Genomic DNA, 18,645 nt, shown 5'->3' with positions numbered 1-18,645 from the left:
ACCAACATTTTAGCAATTATTGATGATGGTTTGCTTGGCCACCAGACTGGGAATTAGTGATTCCCATGATGCCCTACATAGTATGAACAGGCACTACTGCCATGTGGCTCTATTCTTAGCTGCACTCCTGAAGCAGGGGACGTACGTCATAATGGCAGCCCTTTCTATGGTACTGTGGAACACTGAGGGGGCCTTGCTGCTAAAATCTAATGCTTTCCATAAAACTAGTTTAAGCTAGAAAAAAAATGAATGCTTGAAACAAAGTGCTATAAACTAAACGATGGAAGCTTGAGCAGGCATGATGGTTAAGCGGGTGTGCTTTGCCTAGCCCTACAGTAAATTAAGCAAGCGTCACCTCTGCAGGGCTGTGCTCTCTGTGGCAATGCAAACGCTTATGCTGGCCTCATTGACAAAAAGCAAGCTCCAACTGCTGAAAGCGAGCGGTCTTTACTGAATAATGTACATTTAATGGGTCACACTAGCAAAGGATTCTGTTCTACATGCAACAATGGAAGCCTGAATATGTATGACTGTTGAAGTGCAGTGTTTAACATTGGTAAACCTTACATAAAAATCTTGGTGCTAACAAGTGACTGACTTATGCCTACTGTAATGAACATTATGCCCATTGTGGTGTAAGAACCACCCATGACATTCTTTGCTCAAACCTACTGGAAGGGATGACGGGGGAACAGAATATGAGAGAGGTGTGAGGAAGCAAAAACATGAGGGGGGATGTACGACCGTAGGAAGAGGGCACTTGGTGCGCTTCCATGGTGGCTGCTTGCACAGAGCTTACGCTCCTACAGGCCATTTCAAAGTGCAATAGTGAACTGACGGGAAATAAGGGGACATGAGAGGGAAGGAATATTTCTGGACAGCTGATAGCAAGAATCGCAGAGAGAGGATGATAAAAAGGGGAGACTTAGGAGTATAATGGGAGGAAAATTCTACCGTTCTATGTTTTGCCTATTTCTTCCTCTAAGCCCCCTAATAACGTTTACTTTTCTTGTGAGACTCATTGTTGGCGACGGCTTTACATACACCTGTGTGCTATTTCATTTACAGAAATTTACAGTATAACTATATTTTATTATTCTTTGGTAATGTATTTCTAGCTCATGTTATATATTCAAAAAGTGTGACATTTAGAGAAAAGCGAGTAATCTGGTTAAATTGCAGGGGGTATTCACACTCTTCTCACCACACTGAGTTATTTTTTCCAAAACAAGGATAACAAATATTTTAAAAGATGTGTTCGCAAACCTCTCACAGAGAGAGAGAAAGAAAAATGATTTTCATACATTCCAGCAAGGACATCTACATCTGCAAAATGCCAAGGTCACACTTTCCCATCTACCATGTTCTCTCAGCAACAGAGACATAACAGAGATGAGATGCAACCCATACAACGCTAGCACATACTGGAACAAGCATTGGAACTACTATAGGCCTGCGTTTGCTTGAAATAGAACTATTGGGCGTTGTAAATGACAATGTCTTTTACCCATGTGCTACGGAGTGTATGTATGTGGTGTGTAGTGAAATTATGTGGGTTGTAGTGGAATTGTATGGCATAGAACTGTGTGGTGTGGATTAGTGTAGTGGAATTATGTGGCATTGTTTGCAGTGGAAATATGTGGATAGTAATTATCTGGTATTGAGTGCACTGAATTATGTGAAAGTGGATTGTGTGTTATGTGGAATGGTTTCTAAGTTGTGAAGTGGTATGTAGTGGAGTTTAATTATGTGGTCTGCTATTGAATTTTGTGGCATGATGTGGAATTCTGTGGTGTGGATTGGATGTATGTGGTGTGTTGTGCAATTGTGCTGTTGAATTGTGTGGTGTGGAACTGTGTGTAAAGCTTTGCTTTTTTGGTGACGAAAAAAACAAATAGGTAGGAGCTTAGCTCCAGATCTGTGTCTTTGGGTATTAAAAAAGACAAGGTCAGCGAACATTTAACTCTTCCCTCACCACTGACATAATTGGGTTGCCTCGGCAGAGGAGTTCTTTTAGTACTCCTCGCTCAAACCAACTCCAAGAGTAAACTGCCACCTAACGAAAACAGCAAAGTTGCTTTTATTAAAAATGGCATAATAATTTTTTCTGCATAGCTGATATTCCTCTGCTCAAAGATAACACATTCAAGTTCTTAAACTAGCCAAATGGTTTGCTGAAGAGAAAAAATGTCGTCTGGAAACAGAAAAACTAAGTGAGTCAGCAGAACAGCAAGTTTCAGTTTTTTAAAAGCAATTGGAGTCACATGGGCATTTCGAAGGTTGAAACCAACGTCAACCCAACCACACATATCTGCAGAGCGCCCTATACGCTTAGTAATGTAATGACTGGGAGTTCAGGAAGAAGCGGATTCAGCACTCCAGTTTTTTGAGGTGCCGTGCGTGTGGTTAAAAGGCGCTCGGTTTTCAAATACAGTGGCAATTAACACCGTGGAGATATTCCAGTGGGCACGAGACCCACAATCTCCAAATAAATATAAACATGAAATACGTGAGACCGGTGAATTCGGTAACTGGCTGCAAGGCTTTTCAGAGGACGTATATCAGGGTTAAATGTTTTAAGAATCCTGATGACAAAGGACGGGGTGCAATACTGGTGTCACTTTGAAAAAGTGGAGCAAAGCTGTGGGAACTGCGTTGATCAGATGGCAATGTGGGGGTTACAGTATGGATATTATTGGGGAGATGCAAAAAGATTAGGGCAATACTATGGATGAGTGTATACTCCTGAGCTTCGCAACCTGTTCTTACCCCCAAAAACTCAATCAGCAAGAGAAGGCAGCGGCATGCTAAGTTGCAGAAGGAACTCACAGCACAAGAGGAGCTACAGGAAGAGCAGTGATGCATGCACAAAGAGTACTAGAGAGCAGAGCACACAGTAGTGCTCGTGAAAAGCATCTTTATGATAAATTGCCGGGCTTCTGAAAAGAGCTCATAAAAGCCACAGTAGTCTGAACTCTGCCAAAGCAGTACAACAACGTTCTCTGCTTGGTCACAGTTCTATATGGCAGAGTGTGCTGCTCCTCGGGCGTTAGCACACAACCAAGGGTGTAGATGTTTCATCTGGAGTGCAGGCAGTGTACTCGGTCACCCAGCAACAAGCTGACAGAGGCTGGCGGCGATCGGGTGCGTAGCATCAAGTTCTGATGCCACTCCCTGCTTCTTCAAGCTGCTGTGTGGCAAAGATATGCACACACAGCGCTCTGCTTGAAGAGAGGAAACTAACAGAAAAAGAGTGCGCCTGAACTTACAGATAAGCTCTCCAGTGGAAAGCTACTCCGTAGTTGCGTGCTGCTCCGTGGGCATTTACTAAATAGACAAAGGAGGGTCAATGAATCAGTAGAAATCAATATATTTTGAAGAGCAATTGAAGAAGCAAATATAAAGCAAAGGCGGAGTTAAAGCCCACAAACCTGAATACAACATGTTTTTAAGAGCTAGCGAAAGCGCTGCTTAGGCTCGACCTAAAAATACAAGCAATGATCAGGCATGTGCGCGCACTGTCTAGGGATCTCTTATTTTCGGCAACATTATGTTGCTAACGTGACATTAACTAGGACTATGAAAGAAGGCATTCCAACAACAATTATGCTATCAGTTTTCATGTTATTTACATGTTGTGATTTCACAATAATAACCATCATTTTTCTATTTGCAATTACACTTTTAAACATATTTTGCACTAAAATGGGACTCAATATTTAATAAAGCCTTTTAAAAGTATAACTGTGAACTTATGTGTGTACATCTTTTGAGGAAAAGTGGGCCCATAACCCACTAGAAACACAAATGTTTCCCTGACAGTCTCTGGCAGGATCTGATTGCTGGCAAAAACGCAATATTATCCAGGTAAGTTGTCTGTCTATTCTCAAGGTGGTAAGTTAGCTCCTGCCTGTGTTTGTTTAATGACCAAGGAAGACCTAAGAGCTGTGGTTACAATATAACTTGTAAAAACGCGTCATGCGATATACACATGAGCTGCTTAGCCAAGTACCCCCAGGGCCACACACAAGTACTTACTAATTATTACTAATGTTGTAATATTGGTTGTGTCCCTCAGTTCAGCTAAGAGCTCTGTATTCTGCTGGACGGTTTGTAATGCAGCTAAACTATTAGAAACATTATCTTATTTGATTAAGTTTTTAATCACAACCTGAATCTGTATCAAAACGGTGGATGGGTCTATACAAATAAGGGCAAATGCTGACACATTTCTCTGCCGCAAAGGGGTAACTAATTTTAGTTGTCAAAGTCCGTCCAACGTATTCTTTTAAAATGTTATTCATGGGTAGAGTTTCAATTAGTTGAAAATGCATTATGGTTTGATGGTGAATTATTAACACACGAACAGGAGCACACTAGAATGAGCCTTCCAGGACAATACTAACAGGTTAAACATCATATCCACATTTACAGAATTTGACTGCAGTTCAAGAACGACAGCTTCTAACAATGTTCCCTCTAATTTTTTTCCTCTGTGTGCGGCAGTGTAGGGTCTCTGTGCGCTGCAGCCATGGCTATGTGCGGCAGGAACAAGACCGCGCGTTTGTGTGCAGTGCCAAATATCACTCCAAACTTTTGCTTAAAAAACTGAAAAGACTGCATTTCCACACATTTTAGTCAGTTATTTGGAGTGAGAAGGATAGCGGAAGGATAGAAAGGGAAGAAAGGTTTGCATTCATATAGCACCTGTTACCCCTGATGGGTGTTGAACTGCTTTTCTGGTGAGTAGCACGCTACTCCAGAACCCATAAAGTATTAGTGTTGAAAATTAGTATAGTGAAATATGAAGTAATTTGAGTGGTGGATATGTTATTCAGTTATTGGGATAGAGAATGGTAGGTGGCGGATAGAAGAGGGTAAGAGGTTTGTATTTATGTAGCGCTTGCTACCCCTGATGGGTTTTTGAAGCGCTTTTTTTAGCGAGTAGCACGCTACTCTGGAACCCATGAAGGATTAGTGGTTAATTAGTATAGTGGAATATGAAGTTTGAGAAGTGAACATGTTAGTCTGTTATTTTGATTTAAAAGGATAGTGGAGGGACAGAAGAGTGAACGATTTAGAAATTTTGTTGGGGGGAGGTCATAGCAGTAGGAGGAGGCTTTTGGATGAATAAAATGGAGTTCTGGAGGGAAAGAGTCAGAGGAAAGACTTTAGAAAGGTTTGTTTTGGGGAATCTGTATAGTAAAAGGTGTCATGATGCAAGGAGGGGTAGAGTAGGAGAGAGTCTAGAAACTAATATTTTGGGGATCATAGTAGTGGCATGGGTTAAGGATAAATGAGAGAGTGGATGTAGAGGATATATTGATAGATGTATAGGGTGACAAATAGTGTAGTGCATTGGAAAGAGTAGCAGAAAGAAGTTTGAGATGAGTCAGAAAGTTGGGCTAGAAGATATATTGAGAGAAGGAAGAGTACTAGAGGAATAATAAAAAACAATGGGGACTGTTCATAAAGGGTGGGGAGAGAGGAGAATACGGGAAAGGAGAAAGAGAGGAATAACAGAAGAGAGAGAGGGAGGGTACATAGAAAGAGATAAAGGATCATGTGGATAGAATGGAACCAATAATGAAAGAATACATGAGGACACGATAATTGAGACATGAAAATTGAAACGTGAAAATGAAGAATAAGAACATTTAGTAGGGTGGAGAGAATTTATGAAATCGGAGGAGAACTGGATTAAGGGAATTTTGGAATAATGAAAAATCTGGAACGCAGAGAAATTATAGGGCAGACAGAAATAATGGAAAAGCAAAGAACTTTAAGCCTGCAAATCCAAAAACATGAAAATAGCACTTTCCAATATCTGCTGCCTTAGCAACTGTCCTCTATGGCAGAACCAGATCATGAAGAGTTGCAAAAACATTACCATAAGAGTTACACTTACTTCGACTTCGGAAAAGGAACGGGTGGTAGTTGCTCTGATTTTTAACAGAAGGAATAACCTTTACAAAATAATCGGTTTCGAATTTCAGGTTTAAAAATGACATAGATTTCATCATCGATTTATCAAAGCTATAAATATGGAAGATGTAAAGATATAAAAATGGAAGACGCAGAATCCTTTTTATCAGATTAAGAATTTTGTATAAGGTGCTCCTCATGCTTAAATCCATGCACAGTTTATTTTTTTCCGTGACACTGTATTACAAACCAGTCACTCTGCAAGATTTCTGAGCTAAGAGATGGTAACGTGCTGCTAACCCAGACCTGTAAACACCGATCTGTCTTTGAAAATAATACCTCCTTCCCAGGAAAATAAACCAGGACCTGTTGTTTGAATGACAAACCAGACATGCGTGCCCAGATAGTAAGTATAATATGGACTCCCTGTTGTACTGGAGGCGTGGGTGTCCACTGGCACACACCAGGCACCGATATCACAGGGGCAGGTTACCTGTTCATTTTTACAACTCTGGCTTGAGCAGTGATGCTAAAGACGGAAGGTTTCCACTTAAGATGCCGCCAGACTGAATGAGGCCATGCTGCAAGCCTCACCTGTGGCCAGTTACTAATTAACCTGCCCACGCAGCACAGGTAACTGCGCTTCGTTCTAAGTGATGAATGTTGGAAACCCTGCCCTCTTCTCATGGGCTTTGTTCTTTTGACTTTTCCACCCAGTTGTGTTTATAAAGCGCTTCCTACACCATAGGAGGGCACTAGGTGCTTTCTGTGGACGAGTGTCCTGTCACTCTGTTTCCTTAGGAACTGGGCACTAAAATTGAACTACTTAGGTACTACCTTAGCCCAAGTGTAACTCCTCTCCCCAAAAACAGTGAGCCCCAGAAGAAAAGCAGAGTCTCACGGCGTGTGTTAAAGACCACACTGTGTTTGAGACACTGTTTTACTTCTCTTAACTGTGCACAGCTGCTGGGCTGATTGTGGGCCTTTGAGTTAGTATTCATGCTAATTCAATTGCAGCCCGTGTGCTCTGCAGTTCACAAGAATACTATCTCAAAGGGTCACATTAAGACCTGCAACTGTGCACAATTAAGAAAAGAAAAGCACGTCGGGCAGATTTACAAGCCCCATACGCCATTTTTGCGCCGCCGTTGCGTCACTTCTGTGATGCAGCGGCGGCGTAAAGTCAGCGCCATGCTGTGGGGTATTTACAACATGAGGCATCTGGGAGATGCGTCACGTTGTAAAGCCCTGCGCCAGAAGTAGGTGTTCCTGCGCAGGGGAGGGGGCATTCCGTCGCAGGAACGCCTCCTAAAAGTGGCTGAGTGAACTCTACAAGATTTCACTCAGTCACTTTTGAGCCAATGCTGCGTCAAAACCCTGCGCCTGCTTGAAGCAGGCGTAAGGATTGACGCAGCATTTCAAAGATAGGGCACCTCGGAGCCTTGCTGGAGCTGCGTCGCGCTTGCGGCGCAGCTCCAGCAATGCGCTGTCTTTACGGCACAGATGCGTCACAGCGGAGCCGTGACGCACAATAACTGGCGCATCCCTGCTGATATGCAGGGATGCGCCAGTTATTGTAAATATGCCCCTAAGAGTTTAGCTTTATTTTTTGCTCTCAATCTCATTTTACATTTGGGTTTTCAGCTTTAAAAGATGACAATTTAGATTTCCTTATGAGACTTAGTATTCCGAGAACAGCGAGCTATACAGGCTCAGTCAGGGCTGTAAAATAAATGATATTTTCAAGTATCCAGGGGTATTTAAATGACAGAGCACCGCCCGCCGCCATACGCCTGATGAGAGCAGCCAGTGAGCAGAGTGTTTGATACACTGTTTTCATTTTCTTAACAGTGCACAGCTGCGGGGGTTATTGTGGTCCTTTGAGTTAGTATTCGTGTTAATTGCAGCGCCCGTGGACGCTGCAATTAACATGAATACTAACTCAAAGGGTCACAATCAGCCCCGTAGCTGTGCACTGTTAAGAAAATGAAAAGCAGCGTCTCAAACACAGCGTGTGCTTTAGCACACGTCCTGTTTGAGACACTGTTTTTTTCTTTTGTTAACAGTGCACAACTGCGGGGCTGCAATTAACATGAATACTAACTCAAAGGACCACAGTAACCCCCGCAGCTGTGCACTGTGAAAGTGCAAGGGCCACTCCCTCGTGTTCTCCTCGTCTCCCCAACGATGAAATGAAAGTTTTTCGCGGGCGCGAACGGTCTTGCGAAATGTGCTGTGTGCGCGCTACAGACCACACACTGCGCGCTTGGGGTGACCTCGGTGGGCACGCGCGCAGGTTATTGGGAACAGTGGCTTCTAATAGAGTTAGTGACTCCCTATAGCTGATTTAGTACATAGTACAGATGGCCGAGAATCACTTTGGGACTGTAGTAGTTGCACAGAGACCTATGCAAACAATTAGTCCACTTACTATAACGGCAGATATGGGCAAGGTGCTCACCAAACAAGACAAAATTCCTCTTTGGATTGCCCACACAGAGATTTTCTTACTTAAGGTAGATGCTAAGACCGATGTGCGCCCACCATGAATCACACATTAGCACTTTACACAGCTGCTACACAATCTGACGTCACTTAGAACACTGGCTTTCTCCCCCTTCCCACCAGAATGCACAGGAGCGATTGTGCGCAACACTCTTACACTATTGGTGCCATTAGGTGCTTACACCCCCACTTCACATGCAACCCTCTATGCTTACATACACTGTTGATGCAGAGCTACAGCTGTTTTATTTACCCTTATTTGTTTCCCTTTTATTCATATTGCTTCCCTTTCACTTGAGAAACAATACTTTTGTGTTTAATGATGATGACTTCACCACAACGTAATCCTGCAATGCTTCGCTATAATTGCATGGTTGTTGCATCCTTTCAGGACATGTCTCTGTAGCATCATAATTGCAGTATTTGTTGTATAAATTAAAATGTGATATACATAACTTTAATAAACTTTTTTATTACAGATTGTTCATACAACGAATCAGTTGGAGCAGACTGCACCCATCCAACACCAAGATAAAATATGGAGTACTGCCTATGTGTCTCTCCTTGTGAATGGTACCACCAGTAGAGGAGCGTGCTACAAGTGGAAGTGTTTTTGCTAGCATATAAACCAAAGCCCAGTTGCATCCTCTTCAGCACAGTTAACAGATGTTCTGAAACAAATGCAAAATTAACATGGAGCCACTACAGCTGTTGATGTAGGCATGAAGTTAATGGGTAACTTTGATGGGGTTAATTCAATAGTTTAGGGAAAGCAGCTTTGTTGGCCAACGAGTATGAATGAAAACCACCTAAAATTATTTCGGAAATTTACATACCCATAGGTCAGGATACCTTACGTACTCATCCTGTAGCTCAAGTCTATGATGGAGGTAGAGGAGACAGTAAGGAGAAGCCACTTGATGCTAAGAAAAAGCAGAAGACTGAACAGAAAACAAGGACCAAGATGTCTGAACCATTTGAACAGTTGCAAACGCTCCAGTCCTGCATCTGTTACCAGTAAAATATTTTATTCCTATGTGCCGATCTGCTTTTAGGGGTCTGAAAGGTTTTTCTAACTCATAAAATGGGATTAAAAATGGATAACGATTTGGTATCTGCATGGGGCGTGTAGAAGGGTTCTGTTCCACATACCAAATTGGTATCAAAATGTATCAATGTTTTGCGACTGAAATCTGGTCACAAAGCATTGATTACCAACACCTCAATGGAGGTGGTAATGCATTTACAAACAAAATTCCCTTTTTGGATGTTAAAAAAAATGTTTAAGAGTAGGCAGTGGTTCACAGAACAACTGGAAACGTTTTTAAAAGTCCCCAAAAAACAAAACCTTTCTTTTTAAACGCAGTCCTGTTTCCTCTAAGGCAAACAACTGCATTTTAAGGAAAAAAGTTCTATTGAAAGGCAATCACAGGTATAGTGATCTGTTGGCCCCAGGCGGCCATGGTCCCTGTGTCCGCCAATTGTAGTGATTCACAATTTGGTGCCTACCTCATTATTATTCATGAACCAAGATTCCGATTTTTAAGAACCGACATATTACACATAGACCAGCTCTTAAAAATCTTCACTGGGTGCAATTTGTAACCAGTATTTTGTGATCAGATATTTGTGCATCTAGCCCAAGGTCTGGCTCTTGAATTCACAACAGCAGGAGTTCAAATGGAATGCTTATAATTTGGAACATGAAAAAATTAAAAAGAAGTATTGGCATCAGTATACTGATAGCTGTTTTCCAATTCTTCGGAGTACTCGGTTCACCAAATGCTCAGGAAAAGATCAAAAGAGCAGCCAAACTCAGAAAGATAAACAAGCATTGGCAAAGCCAAAAGGTTTTGCTGATAGGAGACCTATTGGCTTTGCCAATCAGGTGGGGGTGGCTAATGGGGGTAGTAAAGAAACAGATGAGGTGGGTGGGAGAGGGGAGAAGACACAGGATTGCAAAAACAGGGAGAAGGTTGGGTTATATAAAGCACCACATTTATAATACCTCACCGCTGTTTTTACGCAGAATATGACTAGTGGCGAAGGCAGACAAAGTGTCAAGCGTTCCACTGTCCATTACAGAATTTGACTGCCGGTTCGGCGCCTGCTGAAGTAACGAGACACGCACAGAGTATGCGCAAGTGGCTGAAAACACATGTGCTCGTCTTATGGGGCTGAAACCAATGAAAAAAAGCAGAAAAGGGGCCATGCTACATAGGAGGGAGCAAGATACCAAAAGGAGGAACAAAGAACACATATTAACAAGATAGAAGCAACCCTTTTAGAAGGACAAATGAAGTAACAAATAGAAAGCGATCGGTGGACTGTAACCCCACAGACTAACTGCAGCACGTCTCGAAGAGACAGTGCATGTGCTGCCTAGTCGAGACCTAAAAAGGACAAGCAAGAGATGCTGAGTAAGAAAGAGAAATTATCAGATTGAAAAGCTCATTATAAGAACAAGAAAGTGGCTGGTTTAACCAAAAGAAGGTGTCTCTGAAAGTGAGAGTACTTCTGTGGAATGGAAAATAACAAGTAGCACCATTTTTTTTAGGTTTCGCCTTCACAGGATTTGCAAAATATCTTTTAGATAAAAAAATCAAATCTTAAAAGGGGTTTAGAGCATGCCCATTACTTACCTTTACTTACCATTGGTCGGCTCCCAGGTCGCTCTCGTTTCTTTGCTTTCTAATGGTCAGCGCCTCCTCCTTGCCTCCGGCTTCCTTGTGGGCTTCAGTGTTCGCTTCAGTCTTCGTCCATGCCGTGGAGCATAGACCAAGTAAGTACCTTTCACTGGCCATAGGAACCTTTAGGTACTCTTTTGTTTTTTTGTTTTCGTCACACACTTTTAGAGTGCATGCTTCTTGTGCCCTTCTCCTTTAATATTTAGCTGCATTTAGAGTACTGGTGGCCAATTGTGAGTTTGGGGCAAATGTGGATAACTGTATAAGAGATCAATTTGTTTTCAATGGTGATTCAAAGAAAATTCAGGAGAGTAATGTAAATGTAAATAGGTACTTGTAAAGCGCGTGGCTACACACATTACCCCGGCGCTGAAAGGACCACGAGACAGACAGTTTGCACTAAAACAAGTAGGCCTAGATGTAATTTTGGAATAGCCAGGTTTTTAGTTGCCTCCTAAGGGCGAGGAGATCCTGCACCCATCTGAGAGAAAGTGGCAGGCTGTTCCATAGCAGAGAGGCCATCACTTGGAAGGTGTGACCACCCATGCAGGAACGGGAAAACTTAGGTATGGTCGTCAAGAGCTGTGCTGAGGACCTCAAAGCCCGTTGCGGGACAAGGAGCTGAATAGTTTTCCTAATGTAAGAGACAGCCGTATAATGTAGAGCCTTAAAGGTCAGGACTAGAGCTTTAAAATTGATCCTCTTCCAGACCGGTAGCCAGTGCAAAGATTTCAGACGAGAAGACATTCGCGCTCTGGGACCCACCATGAGAACAGCTCTGGCCGCCGCATTCTGAACCATCTGCTAGTAGATAGTCAGGGAGGCCCAGGTACAGGACGTTGACGTAGTCTAGCCCTGATACAATCAGGGCCTAGACTACAGTCTTCCTGTGTGAGACCGGAAGCAGGGGGAGAAAATTCTTTAACATTTTCAGCAGCCCAAAGCAGGTACCGGCAACAGTCTGAGCCTTCAAGGACAGGTCAGCGTCTAGCTTGACGCCATGGTTCTTCACTGTGCTTACTGAGGTTACAGGGGGGGGGCATATCCTGTGACCACAATTGGCGCCATGCTTCACAAGTGTTAGGAGCGAAGAAAATAATCTCCGATTTCTCCGGATTGCACTTTAATTGGTTTCGTCTTAGTCAGGAAACACTTCCGTCAAGCAGGCGTTTATCACACCCTTGTCACAGGTGAACAACACTTTCGTGTCATCGGCGTACAATACTATTTTAGCGCCGTGTTCCTCAGTTAGGAGCACAAGGGGGGCCATATAAACATTAAAAAGTGTCGGGTTCAGGATCGAGCCTTCATAGGGGGGATGAGAGCCGCAAAGGGAGGGGACCAGATTGTTTGCTGACGATCTCTTAAAAAGGAGGTGAACCACTTGAGTACCGTGCCACCAAGGCTGCAATCCTGGATTCTTTGCAAGAGTCGGTCGTGGGGCGCGGTATCAGAGGCAGCGGAAAGGTCCAGCAATACCAGTACCGCGTTACCCCCCTTTATCTAGTGTCGCTTTAATAGCTTCAGAGACTTCTAATAAGGCGGTTTCTGTACTGAAGTTAGTTCTGAACCCGACTGACTGTGGTGAAGTAAATGGTTCGCTTCCACATATTCCGTGGTAACTGAATTTACATATTTTTCCGAAGCCTTGGAAAAGAAGGGCAGCAATGATATCGGACAATAATTACCAGCCACCAAGGGGTCTGCCGAGGGTTTCTTTAGTAGCGGGAGAATTTTTGCGGTTTGTCAGCTCTCCGGCATTTGCCACTCTTGCAGAGAGGTATTCAGAACGAAGTTGATGGCTGGGTTAATCAACTCGTCAATAGATGCCAGTACTTTTGCTGGGCATGGGTTTGAGGGTGAATAGAACTTAAGCACTCATTATCTCTAAAGACTTATCCAAAGGGATAGAAGGGAACTGCGTGAGGGGAAAAACCTATTTTAGGGTTGGCGGGGGAAGAGGCCCAGCGTTTACTTCCATCGCCTGGGGCGGCGCCTCAAAAGAATCTTGGATAATTTTGATTTTAGCATAGAAATAGCGTGCCAGATGATTAGTCCAATCACTGGTAGGGGTAAATGGGCTGTCCATTGCATTAGGGGATGAGAAGTCTTTTATGTTTTTAAAGAGTTCTGTATTTTTATTCCTGGCTTGTTCGATTTTAAAGGAGAAGAAAAGTTTATTTTCATCACGGACTTTACTGTAGTGGACTTTCAGGGCCTGTTTGTAAGTGGTTCTGTCCACGGGATTGAAATTATTCCGCCACACTCTCTCAAGGCATTGTCAGGCACTTTTGCTCTTTCTGAGGGCCTCCGTAAACCAAGGGGCTGAGGCTCAGGCTCTGCTGGCTTTTGCTGCCCGAGTGGTAGGGGGGGGGCAAGCTCCAAAGAGCAGAGCTGTAGCCAGTTCTCCAAAGAGAGCACATCACATTTGAGATTTACACTGTGAGGGATAGGGTGTAGCCTGAGTGCACTGTACAACGCCTCCGGGGTGAACCGATGAAAGGATCTAAAACTGCTGGGGGCGGTGCTTGCACTGTGATTGAGGGATACCTGATAGACTCTGAAGCCGAGCAGAAAATGGTCAGACCATACTATAGGGAGGGGCGCATCCATCTCTATCTTGGCAGTAGAGAAGATCTGGTCCAAAATGTGACCCCTTTCATGGGTAGAAGGAGGACGTAGGGGACCAAATTGAGTATGCCTACATTTTCACACAGCCTAGTCATCTAAAATGTAAACTACAGAGGAAGTTAATGTTGGTTCTCCAGTGTGTTTGCTTCAGACCGGAAAAAGATCTGACAAGCCTAGCAGATTTAAATAGAGTAAACCTGCCTGTTATAGGAGTGGGTCCACAATGCCTCTTGCTAATAGTTTGGATTGTCCTGCAACACGGAAAAGATGTAATAAAGGCAATAAGTTTAGTAATTTCCAAAGTGCGTGTCGAGGTGTAAGGAATGAATGAATGAATGAATGAAATTATATTTATATAGCGCGTAGCTACCCGGAGGCCTCCTAGCGCTTGTGGACACGGAGAGCATAAAAAGAGGGAGAATTACTGAAATGCTGATAGAAAGAGGTGGGTCTTGAGGTGTTTACGGAAGAGTGAGATGTTGGGTTCACTACGGAGCGTGAGTGGGAGGGTGTTCCAAAGGTAAGAGGCATTCAGAGTGAAGGAACGTCCGCCCCACCTAGCTCTTTGGACTTTAGGCGGCGCGGTAAGGAAAGTAGCACTAGAACGAAGCGTCCTGGAAGGTTGATAGGGCACAACAAAGGATTGGATAATTTGGGAGCCAAATTTCCAGAAGGCTTTGTGTGCTAAGCACATGGCTTTGAACTGGATCCTGGCGCGGATGGGCAGCCAGTGTAGGTTTGTTAAGGCAGGCTTAGCGGATTGTCTTCGGGGAATCTGTGTCAGGTGACGCGCAGCGCAGTTTTGAATCACCTGCAGTTTATTTAGGGTGGACTGAGGAGCGCCCAGGTAAAGTGCGTTCCCATAGTCCAAACGGGACAGAATCAAGCCTTGGACCATGATTCTCCTAGCTTGGAAAGGGAGTAGGGGAAGGATTTTCCTGAGCATACGTAACAGTCCGAAGCAAATGGCCGAAAGCTTCATGGTCTGATGATTAAAACAGAGGGAGTTGTCAAGCCATATACCAAGACTTTTAATTTGTTGCTTAGGGGTTGGCATAGGTCCCATACAGGGTGGCCAGATGAAGGAAGAGGATGGCGAAGGGGACTTTCCTAGGAACATTAAGTCAGATTTTTCCCCATTTAATTTGAGGTGAGAGTGGCGCATCCATTGGGCGAATGCCTCTAAGCAGAGGCCTAGGACGTCAGATGAGCCCTCATGTTGGTTGAGTGCCACCACCAGTTGGGTGTCGTCTGCGTAGGTGATTATTTTAATGCCGAAGGGAAGCACTATCTCAGCTAGTGGGGCCATGTAGGAATTAAAGAGGGTCGGGCTTAGTGAGGATCCCTGTGGGACCCCGCAGCTAAGATGCCACTGCTTGAACATGGCTGTCCCCTCAAATACCTGGTAGAAGCGATCCTCTAGAAAGGACTGAATCCAGGTGAGTGCTGTCTTTGCTATCCCCATGTTAGTTAGCCGTTCGAGAAGAATGTTATGGTTGACAGTGTCGAAGGCGGCACTAAAATCAAGTAAAATAATGGCCGCAGAGCCGCCCTGATCTAGAAGTCTTCTGGCTTCTTCCGTGACAGCAAGCAGGGCTGTCTCGGTGCCTAACTGGGGACGGAAACCTGTTTGGGAGACGTGTAATAACTTATTGGTTTCAAAGTAGTTGACGAGTGTAGAATTAATATGACGTTCAATCAGTTTGCTCAGCCATGGGAGGAGAGAGATGGGGCGATAGTTAGCCAAGTTGGAACGGTCCAGATTAGGTTTTTTTAGAAGAGCTCTGACCTGGGCACATTTCTAGGCCCGGGGAACTCTACCAGAGGTAATGGAGGAGTTAAGTATGTCCATGATAACTGGGCCTACCGTGTGCTGGACCAGGGAAAGTTGTTGGGGAGGGGCAGGGTCCGTAGGAGAACCAGAAGTAACCCTGGTAATGAGAGTGTCCAAAACTTTTGCGTCTAGCAGGGGGAAATCTTCTAAAGAATTCGTCATTCTGGTTCTGGAGCTAGAATCAGAGGAATCAGGCACATAAGGAGAGAATGACTGACGAATTAGTTGAATTTTCTGATGGAAGTATTCGGCTAGCTTGTTGCAGTGGTGGGAGGCATCCTCCATTTTGGGAGGTTCCTGGGGAAGGGCACAGAGGCATTTAGCTATTCTGAAAATGTATTTGGGGGCAGAAGCGGCGGCATTGATCTTGTCCTCGTAGAAGTGTAATTGGGTTGATTTGATCTCAGCTTTGTAGGACCTTAAAGCTTCTTTGTATTCGGATTTCCTATCCTCCTCGTAGTTTTGTCTCCATCTTCTCTCTAGTTGTCTGCATGATTGTTTGATTTTCCTTAGGCTAGGAGTGTACCATGGTGCCGATTTCTCCCTAAATTTCTTGAGGGCCGGTACCTTAGGCAGGAGCGAGTCCAACGAGTTACAGATCCATACATTGAAGTTAGTATTTGCCAGATCAGGATTGGGGTCGTGGGGGGGTATGTTGGTGGCCAGTGTAGTGGACCAGGTGCTGGCAGAGAGCTTTGACCATTTTCTCTCCAGTGTTATTGTAGGTTGCCGAACGGGATTAGGGGATGCAGTCTCCCAGGTCATGGGAACTAGGAAGTGGTCAGTCCAAGGGAGTCGGATAGTTGCGGCCACTGATAGTTTCTGTGCGTTACTAAAAACGGGATCAAGGAGGTGGCCTTTGTCATGGGTAGGAGAAAGACCTTTTTGGATAATTTGTAGAGCAGAAAGGCAGGTAGAAAGCTCTATAGTGGAGAGATTAGAGGGGTCATCTAAGTGGATGTTAAGGTCACCTAGCAAAGTGAAACTGGCGAGATTTACAGCTCGTTCGGCCACAAATGACGGAAGGAACTTAAGAAATTGGCCTATGGGTCCGGGAGGTCGGTATATCAGAAGACCCGAAAAGGTACAGGTGGGGGAGATTTCCAGAGCAAACTGCATACTTTCGCAGTCGGGTGGACCCTCTGAAGATGAACGACAGCTAATATGCTTTTTATAATTTATGGCTAATCCTCCGCCTCTGGAGGTCTTACGGTCAGCTCTACATATAAGATAACCGGGGGGAAGGGTCTGGACGATATCTGGCTCAGAGTTGTTGTGTAGCCAGGTTTCCGTTAGGAATAGAACGCCAGGCTGACGGTCTTCTAATAGAAGGTAGAGTTCCGTAGAATGTCTGGGGAGGGAACGACAATTCAATAGGAGCAGCATTAGAGGCGGGGTAGGTGTGTGGGGTTCTTTGAGGTTGGGTAGCAGTGTGAAGTGACAGGAAGGGCAATCAGAGGACTCTTTAATAGGGTTTATGGAGTGTGCGCACTGCGCAGGGATGGAGCCCCTTAGGGATTTAACCTCTTCAGTGCCCATGACGAGCTGGACTCGTCATGGGCCGCGGTTGCGCTGTGCCCATGACGAGTCCAGCTCGTCATAAACCCCGCCCGCTAATACAACGGCCGGCACAGGGCGGGGAAAGGGGCGGGCACTGAAGGGGTTAAGAAAGTGGCTGCTGTAACGGATAGAGGTGCAAAAACCGCCAGGGGTTATGGCTCCAGGTCCCAGCCGGTCGCGGACGGGTGCAGACGGGCTTGCGTTTGGCGTGTCTTCGGCGCGCGTCCGCTGCGCGACTGGAAATGCATCAGTTTAAGTGGAGAGTGAGCGTGACCGCGAGCGCTGATTGGCTGACTGGCTAACCCGGAAATGACCTGCCTAGGAGATGCCTCCGACCAGCCCTCCGCTCAACGGCACAAGCCGAGTCGGACCGGGGCTTAAGGAGCACTCCAAGGAAGCAGCAGGTTAGTGTGCAAATAAGCAGAACAATTTTTAAAATAGCAGCGAGATGGGTGTAGCGAACAAATAAAATAAGAGCAGCACTAATAGTATTGTTTCTTTGTTAAAACGATAAAGTTATCAGCAGTTAGTCACCAGCTAGCGGCATTACCTCTTTGATTCAGGCTCTGCGCGCGTCCGCTGTGCGACTGGAAATGCATCAGTTTAAGTGGAGAGTCAGCGTGAGAGCGCGAGCGCTGATTGGCTGACTGGCTAACCCGGAAATGACCTGCCTAGGACATGCCTCCGACCAGCCCTCTGCTCAACGGCACAAGCCGAGTCGGACCGGGGCTTAAGGAGCACTCCAAGGAAGCAGCAGGTTAGTGTGCAAATAAGCATGGAATGTATCCAGTGTGACTGAACACCCTTGGTTATGTGAATGACAGATTGGAAAATTTAGTTCTCACATTGTGTGAGCCACATGCATGTTTTGATATTAATTCTATAGGTGTGGCTTTCAAAGAACCTTTGAAAGAAGTACACATTGGGGAGGTTGCTTTAGAAGTAATAGCAGATTCGGGGTCTCAGATCAATATTGTCTATAAAATCAGTTTTAAGGAAAAGTGGAACAGTATAAATCTGAAAAAGACTGAAGTCAATCCTAAGTCATTTGGGAATTATGAAATAGACATGTTAGGCTATTTTGAGGATAATATTGAATTTAGAGGGCACAACATTCTTACAAAAACATATGCTGCCGTTAATGGAAAGAATTTTGTGGGGTGGTATGATCTAGGAAAGTTGGGTAATGTTCTGTATCCGGGAACCGACTGTGCCATTGCTCTAAGAGATCTATCTGTGAGTCATTTTGAGGTTCCAGAGTCTAATGTTGAGAGCATCATTTCCAAACACACCACTGTGTTTCAGGATAGAGTTGGGCAAGTGAGGGATTTTACTCATCGCATCAAACTCAAAAAGGTTGCTATGCCTCTGCAACACAAGATGGAGATGGTACCATTGGGAGTTCGCAAAGGTTTATAAAACATCTTGATGCTTTATGTGCAAATGGTATCATTGAGCCCACGGACAGTTCAGATCGGGTTTGAGCAATTGTTATTGCACTTA

General features: G+C 44.5%; 1 protein-coding gene across 2 annotated transcripts in view; it reads right to left on the bottom strand.

Moving 5' to 3' along the window:
- Positions 1-18,645, bottom strand: part of AKIP1 (A-kinase interacting protein 1) — a 75,587-nt gene that overhangs the window by 35,773 nt on the left and 21,169 nt on the right. The gene's annotated exons all lie outside the window — the stretch shown is intronic.

Source organism: Triturus cristatus, chromosome 3_2 (genome assembly GCF_964204655.1).
Source record: "Triturus cristatus chromosome 3_2, aTriCri1.1, whole genome shotgun sequence".
Taxonomy (NCBI): Eukaryota; Metazoa; Chordata; class Amphibia; order Caudata; family Salamandridae; genus Triturus; species Triturus cristatus.
The sequence above is the reverse complement of the archived record's forward strand: the minus strand, read 5'-3'. Positions and strand labels throughout refer to the sequence as shown.